The sequence below is a fragment of the Accipiter gentilis genome, chromosome 6 (assembly GCF_929443795.1).
Source record: "Accipiter gentilis chromosome 6, bAccGen1.1, whole genome shotgun sequence".
Lineage (NCBI taxonomy): Eukaryota > Metazoa > Chordata > Aves > Accipitriformes > Accipitridae > Astur > Astur gentilis.
This window is the reverse complement of record NC_064885.1, coordinates 20,846,428-20,858,466: the sequence shown is the minus strand read 5'-3', so window position 1 is coordinate 20,858,466 and position 12,039 is coordinate 20,846,428.

Genomic DNA, 12,039 nt, shown 5'->3' with positions numbered 1-12,039 from the left:
TGCTCTCGATCTTTATGGAAATTCCAATTATTTTCTGCTTTTGCTGCAAACTAGTGGTGGAATCATTGAAAAACCAACACACAGAGCCAAAGGTCTTTAAAACAGCTTTGTCTTATGTTGAATTAATAAACAAATAAAAAGTAAGTATGCTTTCAATTTTTCTCATCACTGCTAATTCTAGGACAATGTTGTATTGCATATGAGTAAGTAGAATAAATTTTCAGTGAATGGGTAGAAAAGTGTCTAACATTAAAAGATTATAGGTCTCAAATTTGTTTTGAAAGTTTGTATCTTTGCTTAAGAAAGAAAACAGTATTGCATCAGGATTCTAGTAAGAGACTTGTGCTAGACTCTGAGAATGTAGACTGTCTTCATGCTAATGAAATTGATGAAGCTTGGAGAATTTATACTAGCAGCGCCTCAGCTTTTCTTTTGAAGTTTTAAGTATTCCCCTGTAATTACCAAGAAAAGTAAAGCTTTGGCATGGTACTGAGTTACATTCTTGCATGGTATCTTTGGAAAGTGCATCTCAAAAGAAAGAAACTAATAATTTTAATGGGATAGCATCAGAGCTTTCAAAATGAATACTTGTGTATTCAAATAGAACTTGTGTTCATGAACTCAAATGCAGAAGAGTCTGCCACTGTGACCTTTTCTAGCTATAATAATGAGTATAAAGACTAAGTAGGAAATAAAAAGGGGACATGAGTAGTCTTGTTTACTCAGTTAACCAAAAATTGAAGATCACACAAAAAGGAGTAGTTAATACCAGTGTGATTAAAGCTGGTGGGGATGCCTGGCCTATGGTTATTTGTTTAAATCTTCTGCTATTGAGAGTCTTCTCATAGAAGTACATGAAGTCCTAAAACTCTGTGACTTAGCCTAAAGGTAGTACAGAATAACAGTTCCTTTTTCCTGTCAAGTAGTTCACTACACTAATAGAGCAGAGAGACGATTAAGGTGGAGTTGTCCTAATGATCTGAGTAAACCCTAGATGTGTTCACTTTTGTATCGTTGATTAAGTTACAGGCTGTATCATATCCTGCACTTTTTTATATCTTTTTCGTGACTATCCTTGAAAATCGTGTTATTAATCTTTGTCTAAACTACTTACCTGTAAAGTTAGAATAAATTCATCGGGGGGGGGGGGGGGGAAGGCTGCTTCTGAGCACAAGTTAAGGTTTGTAAACCACTGGTTCCCAATATTATCAATATTTTCGGAAAGCTGTTCCCAGGAAGATTTGGTTGCAAAATGCTGCTTGTTCCTAGAGCTTTATTTGGTCTTACGTGTTGCTTAGCATTTGTTAGCATGTGAGTTTTCAGAGTCCAGCACTAAGATAAGGGTAATTGTTCTTCAACTGTTGCTATTATGTCACCTGATATTTCCCATTATAAAATGCTCTTAAATCAGTGTCTGTCGAAGAATGAGATTAGTGCCTGATTAGATCTGTCAAGTTTCATCTTCCAATGTGTCTTGTGCCAGATTGGGATTTGAGAATGAATATTTAGAGTATTAGAAGTTAATATATGATACAATTGAAAGCTCTGTTGGGTAATTACATTTTTCATTTTGAGTTTGTTACCCTAAAAAGTACAGTAGGGCACGAATGAAAGGTTCTAATATCAGAAGATTTACTACATGATGTCATGCGCTGCATCCCTCCCAGAAGAATTCATGTTAATTGTCACACAGTCTTGCCAAAATCGTAAGCAGTGTGCAGTAATGAAATCCTAATAGCAGACAGCTGGTTTTAAAGGCACATACCCAATGGCTTTAAAACTTTTCAAAGAAGATATATTTCTCCTGCAAGGGCTAGCTCTGAACTCATGCCTGACCCACACAAGTGAGTGAAGGGATGCACCTTTGCTCTGCAAAGTTGTGCAGTCTCTGCATGTCCTATGTGTGGCAGAAAAGGGGCATTGTATGCATCTCTCTCCCAATTTCTCTCAACTGCTTGGCTGAGCTAGAGCCAAACATCTGCCTCTGTGTTAAGTCAAACTATGTCACAGATTTCTAATTATCCCTTACCTTCAGCACCCTCACAGATCATCTATTTTCCCAGGCTCCAGCCCTGGGAAGACCATTCTCTGATGCATGTTTGTTTATTTATTTACAAATGGGTCATTTCCATATGGTTTGACCTCTCCAGTTGGCTTCAAAACCTGTGCTGTGTGTGGAGGACATATTTTCTACCTCATGGCAGACATATTCACTCCCTCTGTTTCTTTGGGTGGGGAACATACCCCAGCAAGTACTTTCTTTCTTGAGATTGACTTGTGGATAATAGTGAAATGAGTTCAACTTCCTACTAGTCAGTTTGTTCAGCTTCACAGTTGATAGTCCTGGACAGAGAGCAGAGAAGCTGTGACCATTATTTGGGGATTAATTCTCAAAAAAAAAAAAAAAAAAAAAAAAAAAAAAACAAAACCAAACAAACACCTTCTGGGGTATCTCCATCATGCTGAAGGAGTTTAACATTAGCTTGTTAGCTCTCAGGTTCTCACCCTGACTTCCCATTGCATGGTCCAAAAAATTGTAATATACCAGTTCATCTGCTGTTGTGTTCAGGGTGTGGAGAAGTAAACTGCAGGCAGATGTATTCAATGGTCAGGGCATCAGTTCATAGATCAATTCCTTTCCAGCATGTAGAATTTGATTTCTCACCACCTGTTTATGTATCACCTGATACGGTGACTATCTTTATTACTGTCTATATGCAACAGCCCTGAATAGCTTTTGGAAGGCCCATGTCTGTTTTGTTGCCAATACTTACCTGTTGATGTGTTGATTACACCTTGTAGGAGACTAAAACGTTGTACTTTCAAAAACTGATGTGAGCTGTCCACCCAGGAAGCGTGACAGCTATAACTGCAGGGTGAAGATAAGTAGAAAGGGATCTCAGTGTATATATTGTTGCTAGCAGAGGGAGTTCCATATTTCCCCTGAGACTGCTACGGTACTATTTTTTATGTTGGAGTGAGAGGTGAATAAGTATACTGTGTGAAGTAATGCCTCTGAGGTACTGTGCATCGTGTGTGTAATTTTGCATCAGGTATCATATAAGGACATACAGGTGTATCTTCAGATGAACCATTTGCGGAGGTGGTGGCAATCCAACACAGACCTTGTTCTTGAACAGGGAAAACCCCAGCTACTTACTGGCCCAGAAACAGAACAGACAGCCCCTGGAGAAAAAGCTTCTTTGTTATAGTAGACCAAATGATTCTTCTGTCTAAACACTAATAAATAAAGGGCATAAAGGGAACCTGTTAGTATGGTGGTGAAGATCCAACTGAGGGCTTCAGACTGCATGCCTTGCCGTGGGGAGAATTATGCTGCTGAAATCAGTGGATGGGTGGTGTTAGATAGGAGATGCTCCCTGGGAATGGAAGATTTCTCTAGGTCCATTAAAATATTTGGAGAGATGGATGTATTTGTGGGAATGCCTAAGAATCTTTTTTTAAATTTCTAGAAAGTAGGTGAGTATACTGCACTCTTTACTTTGGGCAAATAGATTCCTTCCTACACTGCGCATCCTGGGGAAACTTCAGTTTATCTAAGCGTTTTACATTTATATCTAGAACCTATTGGGTGTCTTTCATTTTTACATACCCTAAGCCTGCACTAGAAGTTAGGAGGTATAGGAGATTGCTTCCAGCCCGTGATGTCTTCAGGCTCTTATGCTTTTTACTGAAAACAGCCATCGCAGTTTTATATGTTGTGTTTGACAAGACAGTGCACGCTCAAGGTAGTACAATATTAAATCAGCTTAGTCAGAATTTTTTGCTACTTCTTTCTCTCTATAATAAGTAATACTGTAAACATGCCACATTGCACATGTGTCTTAGCTATGCATACTTTCATATTTCATGTTTTTTCTTTTGTCATATTAATAAATGCTCAATTAAAACAATATTAGAGCAGAAGATGCAACAATTGTTATTAAAGAGATATCCCAAAATGAAAATAATAAAGCAGCCACACCATTGTCAGAGGCTTAGCTGTATAAACAGATGTTAATATTAGGTCATCTCTAAATTCTGGGGGGGAAGAGAGTGGAGAGATCATGCTCATTATTTTTTCTTTTACAAAGCACCAGTGTAATAATTAAGAGCAGCAACCTGAAAGAATGAACACATGCACATGAATAAAGGGCTTCATTTTCAGGGAAGTGAGTGATAAAAGGAAGAATAGAAATGAAGAATGAAGTCTGTTCAGCAATGAGGCTTGTATCCCAGCAACTGGATAGGGGGAATAGAAAGGTGGTTGCCTAATAGAAATTAAACTCATCTTTATGTTGTTTTTATGTAAATATATATATATAAAAAATACATATAAAAGTAGATGTGGGAAATATGGAACTTGTATTTCCTGTGGCAGCTCAAAACAAACGTCGAAATTGGACATGGGGGGAGCAGGATCAGCTGCCTGCACTCCTATCATTTTCACTGTGTACTGCCAATGCCACTTTCCTGTTGTGTTGTGCTTTAGTGTGTTCATGTCCACTGCCTAGGCATGGGGCTCCATTCAGGTCTAGTATTTGGACTGAAAATGTTCAGAATACACTTTGAGGTAAAAGGTCTGGGTCTACCTGCTGAGGCACTGGGTGCCTGCTGTCTGGCAGACTAGCAATAATACAGCTGGTGATTTTTTGGTTTTGTTTTTCTTGCCAGCAGAGAAAGACCACTGCATCCAGTTCATGGTACTTACTAAAAGAGGACATTGCTTAAGTTCTTTAAATTTCATTTTTGTAATGAGTTCAGCAGTACTTCTGCCTCTATTTAATGTGAAGGATACCTTCTACTTCTGTAGCTGCCCTTTAGTATCTCTGTATCAGAATAATTAGTGGTATCTTGGTAAATGGGAGGTGGGGTGTATATACTTTCCAAATGTACTATGATTGTCTTTATCTGATTTCTGTGGGTTTCCTTACAAACCAGAGCGAGGTCTGGGAAAAAAAGAGAGAATTGCTTAGAGATGAGAACAGTAGTGAAAAGTCTTAGCTTTTCATCAGACCTTACAGTGCAATATCCAGCTAGGTCTGTCTGCCTTGAACCATTAGATGATGGCATATGCAGGAACCCAGTTCTGTGTGGTAGTGTCCTAACAGCATGCTGTCTGTACTAATAATGAAATTTAAAGTCCACCTCACTTTTAAGGCCTTCAAAAGAAATTAATGTGGGCAAGCTAGAAACCTCTGGTTTTCTGTACACTTCCCACCTAGGTGACCATGTTTTCAGTCCTAGCCTGTACCTATGCAGAGTAGTTCCATGACTTTTCCTGTGATCATGTAGAGAGGTTGTTCTTGCTGAAATGTCTCAAGTTAAGGAACGGCCTTGCCACATGAATTCAGGCATTAGTCTCAATCTCTTTTTCAGTGTGGGTTGCAGTACATCAGTTTTCCTTAAGCCAAATATCACCATCTAGAATTGAAGGAGTGTTTCTAATCTTCCCACTGCTAAGAGCTGGTATAATGAGAGGGAACAGAAATGACCTCTGGAGTTCTGTGCAGCCTGATGAGCTTTCACGAGGCTTTCAAATGCCATGAGTTCCACACAAATGACTATAAATAATTGCCTAGGTTGGCCTGACCTCGGATTGTCTGAGAAGATGATCTGATAATGGTATGAGTGACTCTGATTCTGTTCTGAAGCTGAGATCCCATTTAGGATTATACTTATTTGAACTCTCTGTAATTTAAGAAGAAAGCTTTCTGCATGCGCCAGTACTGGAAACACATTCTGAACACAAAGGTCACTGATGTGGCAGTTGAAATCATCATGAAATAAGTCACTTGGGACATGAGTTTAAGCAAAACTGAAAACTTACCTCCTGTTTGACAGTGCAGTTTTCTTTCCCTGGTCTTTCAGCCCTGGTCAGAGTTGCCAAGTTTCATATTAACTCCTCAGTTCTGCAGACCATATATCAGGCAGATACCTCTCTGCAGGACCTTCAACGTGGAGCTTTGCACGTTTTGGAGTACACATCGATCTGACAGCAGCCTGCAGAAGGGCAAGTTGGGGACCGCCTCTTTGCCTTGAGGCAGACTCATCTACTTTCCCTTTCCATGGCAAGTGGTGAGCATTAGTTTCCAAGAATTACTATCCCACTACATGAAATGTGGTCCAAGAAAGAAAAAATTATTAACAAAAGTAGCCCTTATTACAAGCTTGCTTAGTCACTCCTTTCACTTTTTCCTGACAAATTATAAAGAACAAAGCTCACTGGCTTGATGATCTTAAAGGTCTTTTCCAACCTAAATGATTCTGTTATTCTATGATTTTTTCTCTTAAACTACTGTTTTGCAGCATGCATAGTACTAGTAGTAGTTCCATTGCTGTCAGTCCACGCCAAAGTGCTCAGAACTCACAGCATTTTGTCAGACATGATCCTGATATACAGTAAAGCAAAACAAAAGAATTCTCATTTTGACCTGTTACAGTGTCCCTAGTCCCAGCCAGAAAGATGTGAAACTTGGGGTTTTTTAACAAAGTTGTTAAAATTTTCTAGTCAATGTATCATAAAAAGCCATGATCAAGGGAGATGGAAAATAGTGTTAAAACACTAGATTTGGTAGCAGCATCTCAAATCAGCCATGCCTGTGACTTGGTGTGCTATTGCTGCAAATTTTTCAGGTTTTACAGCAAATAATGGTTTTTATATTGCTGTAGAATGCAACAGCTTAGATAATGTGATGAATGTACTACTGGGAGGGGCACAAACCACTTCAAAAAGGCACACAGCCTGGCAAACAAATGGAAGCTGATGCCACCAGTGAAGGTATTTGCTATTGCTGATGGTTGTACATGTGGCAGAAAAAGTTTGGGAACTACCTGGCTTGGAATAAAGAACTCCCTGAAAGTAGATGGTCTATACAGATTAACTGTGGCCTTATGAGGCCAGGCTGTTACTAAATTGTTTTGTTACTGGTACCACCTGAAAATCTTTACATCTCGTACAAGGTTAGGAGAAAGCTTCAGAGAGGTCTACATATTATTTACATATTTCATTTCTTCCCAAATAGTTGTAAAAATAATTTAATACTACTATTTTGAGGAATCTCCTAAGAAGCTCATGAAAACTTTATTTCTTCAACAGCAGTGCCTTTTCTGAAAGACAGAGCTCTGCTTATCCTTTCTTTCCTAGCCAAGAGCAATCCATTCAGGGACATAACTATGTATTTGGGGAAGCCTTGGGACTGATTTCATGTTGGCTGTCGCAATAATATGAATCATAAATAAATCAGTTTGCACTATCATAAACCAAACCACATGGGGGGGTGCAGATTTAATTAGGAAGACTATGTGGGGACAGCAGAGGTTTTATAGATGTGGGAAGAGTGACAGATGGGAAAAGGGCATTCCATAGTCCAAATTTCAGCTCTTTGTACACTATGTTGCTAGCAATAATTTGTAACCAATTGGCTGAGATTTTTAAAATACCTGTAGGATTTAGTCACGTCTTCCATTGAAGTGTAATGGGCGATAAGTTTAAATACCATGTATTTAGGGGAAAAAAAAAAGTTTGAAAACATTTTCAGTCACTACTGAAGCGTACTATAGTATATTTGTGCAAGGATAAAGAAAAGACAGGTGAGATCTACTGTATGTATGGGTAGGCAAGCTTCCAAGAGCATTAACATTTTATTTTAAGAGATGAATAAAAGCCTGAAAACTGCTCTAGACTTGGCAGGTAAGGATTGTTATGCTTCATCTTGCCTCTTGGCCAGAAAGCTCAGTAAGCGGGAGCTTGCCAGATACGGCAGTCTTCCCCACTACCTGAATTTAATTTAAACCATTCTGTGCAGCCCTGATTTTAATCCTTTCATTTTGGTTTTGAGTTACCGCATGTATGGCACAATGGAAATATTTTTTCAAACTTAAATTAGAAACATATTTCCGGAGACAAAAAAGGTGCCTGTCTTCAGTGCAGAATGAAACATCTTTAACTGTTAGATGAAGTATAACCATTGGAACATTTTACGTGAAGAGTTTGATTATCAGTAGAGAAATGTGAGTTTTCCACGAGTACTTTTTGTTTCCCCTTCCCTGTTCCAGTTTGTACACATTGCACAAATTGTTTCTTCAGGATGGCCAAACTTAGTGATAGTTCACAACAAATGTATTTTTAAAATAACTGGGGGCAGAAGTGTGGTGTGTCAAAGGTTAAAAAAAAAAAAAAATTTGGTGTGTTCATGTTACTTTATTTTTACACTCTGCACCTAAAATAATGGTAGGGTGGTTTTTTTTAATTTTACTGAGATCTTTTCATTTACTATAAATGATGGCAATATTGTTGTCACTTCCAAGAGTACATGTTTCCAGGATGTTCCCTCAACTTTTGCTCTAAATACAGTGCAGAACAGGAAGTGTAAATGCTGCAATCATTTGAACCCAAGTAAAAGTTGTGGAAAAAGTATGAATTGCACCTTGATCTGGAATTTTGCTGCCCAGTCTGGCTTTGTTTCTTCTCCAAGGAAAAGTAATAGGCCTAGTTGATAGAGAAGAAAGAGGGATATTTTTAGTTTGGGGTTTGGTGGTTTCAGTTGTTTGGTGGGTTTTTTTTGGGGGGGTGGGTAATGTTCTCATGGAGTTTTCTTAAGCTAAAAAGGCTAGAAAATTCACATCTTTATGGAACTACTACAGCATGTGTGTGAGAAGCATAGTGGAAACCTGTATTCAAGCAATTATCAGTGATTCATTGTCAAATGGAAGGATATATTGGGTGGGATTTCATCGAGATCCTGGGTATGGCACATCCATCAAAAATGTGGTTGAAAGATTAGAGAGTATGGATTAAATCTGCAGATGACGGGATTCTAGTCAAGAAGGATAAGTGTGAGGTAACACCCCTGGACAGGAGTAACCTATTGCATAAATAAGCAATTGTCAGTGACTAATCTAGTATTAGGTACTGCAACTCCTTCATCCTTATGTCACATTGAATGTGCCTTGACACTATCATGCTGTTGAGAAGAAAGGCTGAGGCTACACTGGAGTATTGGAGTGTTATTAATGAGACCTGCGAAATAATCACTTTATTCAAGTAGAGTTGGAAAGCATCAAGCATGGTGTGTCCTATCCTGGACGCTGTGTTTCAGAATGGATGAGTACCAACGGGGGTGATTGTGTTGAGCACTAACAATGTTTTGAGGTCTGGAAGTGTCACTCAGGGCCTACCTCACTGTGATAATGCTCATTGACTTGTTACAAATAATTCCTAGAATTTTATAAAAGCGAGATTATTTTTTTTAATGGGCTTTGTCTAGCATTTTAAACATGCAGATTTGTCAGTAAATCAGGTATGTACTAATAAAATTTGTGCACTTTTTTTATGCTTGCATTTGGCAGCGGAACACAAAAATAGAAAAGAACGGTTGCTATGCAGTTGCAGTTAAAGGATTGTGAATACTTAGTTCTTTGAAGGATCATTTAGGGTCTATATCAGAAAAAATGTGCCTGTGCATCATGGCTGTATGGACATAGCATGTTACTGTATTGTGACTCGGACTACTGGAACCTAATGTATAGTACCAGCTAGCTTGTTGTCTAGATGCCAAACTGTATCTCTATGGGATTGTCTTACCAGGCTGCTGTTGGAAATGTACTTGTTTCAGAAAAAAATATAAACAATATTTGATATAGTCTTAGAAAGATCACTTTGAGAAGTGTGTCTTTTGACAAATTATGACCATATAAATTCTGTCAATGAAATATGGGTCGCTTATTGGCTGAGTCTGTCATTTATTAGGTGATCTTACTAGTGCTGGTTTGGTTTTTCAATTATGTGAATGAGGCCACTAGAAAAATGACGTATTTCTGTTGTGCATGGGAAATGGTGGAGTGACCAGATTTAAATGTAGCTTCCCTGAGTGCTGGTATGCGGAGAAGATCATTAAGTCACCCGTGGGTGTTGGCCAGGATCACATCTGACATGATCATGTTTAAAGGCAAAGCAGAATGAAAGAGAAGAAGGGACCGACAGGGTATCACTAGTGAAGAAAGCTTATCTATGACGTACTGGCTACCCCGGCAAAGTGTAAAAAGGCCAATTAGCTCTGCTTGTCCTTCCCTTCCTGTTGTTCCCAGCCCAAGTGTGAGCCACACAACTTTTTCTGAAGGCTTTGAGCAATAAGTTGCTTTTTCTAAGGACTGACAGGAAATCATTTAATAAGCTGGCAGGAGGGAGAAGTTTCCTGTTCTAGTTACTCTCTATGTAATTCCTAAGCTAAAAAGAGAAGTCAGTTCAGTGGGCCAGACCACCAGCCCTAGTGTCCTTATGTGTGTTCCTCTGATGGTGAAGGTCTAACCGAGCTGATCACATCCCCATGGATTTCACCTTCATCTCAGTAGTACCCCTCAAAGCTCTAAACACATTTTAAAGAATGAGAAGTTGAGTGTTTTCTTTAATTTGCATGTTTATATAATGGAAGTGCTTTCAAGGCCAGGACTGTGGGATTAGCTCTGTGCAGATGGACTGGACTGTGACCTGAGGACCCTTGTTGGAACCTCACAAACATTTAACGATGAATCAGTTTAAGTTCAAGTGAAGCCTCTTTTGCAATACATATAAAAAGTGTAACTGGGATTGATATATCTTTGTCTTGTCTTACACCATATAGTATTAATACTTCACTTTACTACTTTGGTCTATGAGTAAATGGGCTTTATTACTTTTAATCCTCAAGATACCAAGATGAATGCAAAGAAATTCACTCTGTGTGTGAGTGCCAGTGACTGAACAGTGCATGCCCAAGTTAAGTTTAAGGCAGTGAAAATCTACATAACCTCTTTGTGCTTACTGCATGGCAGCTGGGCAGCCAGTCTTCACTTACCAGCCCTGCGCTTCACTTTGGCACTGGAAGACTGTAGCAAAGTTTCTGCATCCAGACACACTGGGGTAGTGGGAGCAAATGCAGATAGTCCAGGTTCTGCTCTAAAGATCTAACGCTATCAGATGGCCACAGTGCGTAAGGCAGTTATAACACATCAAATTTATAACACATCAAAAGCATTAGCAAGATTTATCTCCTGAATTTTTCTTGTCTTATTCTCAATCCCAGTAAACCTGAAATACAATTATGCATTCACTAAAGAATGTGTGTATTTGTTTAAAGTTGTGTAAAAATATTATTGTATTCATTTGAGTATATGGATGGTAAACATAATTTTTCTCAAAAGCCCATGGTAAATTTGGAGATACTTTAGCAATCCTACTTAAGAAAGTGTAGTGTATTTAAAAACAAACAAACAAACAAAAAAAAAAACCAAAACAAAACCCATAAAATTGAAAACTACATGTTTACTACTAAACTTTACTGTAAAGGTAATAGTTATGGTCCTGATTCTGGAATAGGATCTCCGTAGTTAGTCTGTACACAAGTTGATCAGCTGCTTTGAAAGCACATACAAGCATAAACACAATCCTTTGGACTTAATGGTTCTTCCATTTTGGACTTCTAAAGCACGCTGTTTATGATGGGTATGGAAGTGCCTTCAGTGAGTAAAAGTCTATTACTGCTTTCTGTTTGATAGCAAACTTGAGTAACCCTAGATGAGAAAAGGAATAAATGGGAAAGTGGGTTGGTTTGATGTTATGAAATAAAGCAAATCCTGGAAAGAGGTATGTGAACAGACATGTATAGTTTGAATTTCCTTTCCTTCTCCAGCTAAAATACTTCATTAATCCAGCTAGCTCTAGAAAAACCAAAATGAACTGCATGTAAAGTGCTGGGGCAGGGGGGAAACTGCTTCTGACTTGATTTACATTTTGTTGGTGGAAGTAAGGGGCATGGAGACTGTTTTATACTGGATTTTCTGAAAGCACTAATGAAAAACTTACTGTTGCAAAAACACAATGTAGCTGGTTTGGCAGGTGTGAGCATAGATGAAAAATAACATGAGGCTCATAATACAGCAGTTCTGTAATGTGTCTGAAATTGTCACCTTCAGTCAGGAACACTTTCTAGATAGTATTCCATATTAAAAGTGGTACTGACTAAATCTGTGCTATTAATGGAAAAAAATATAAACTCTGCT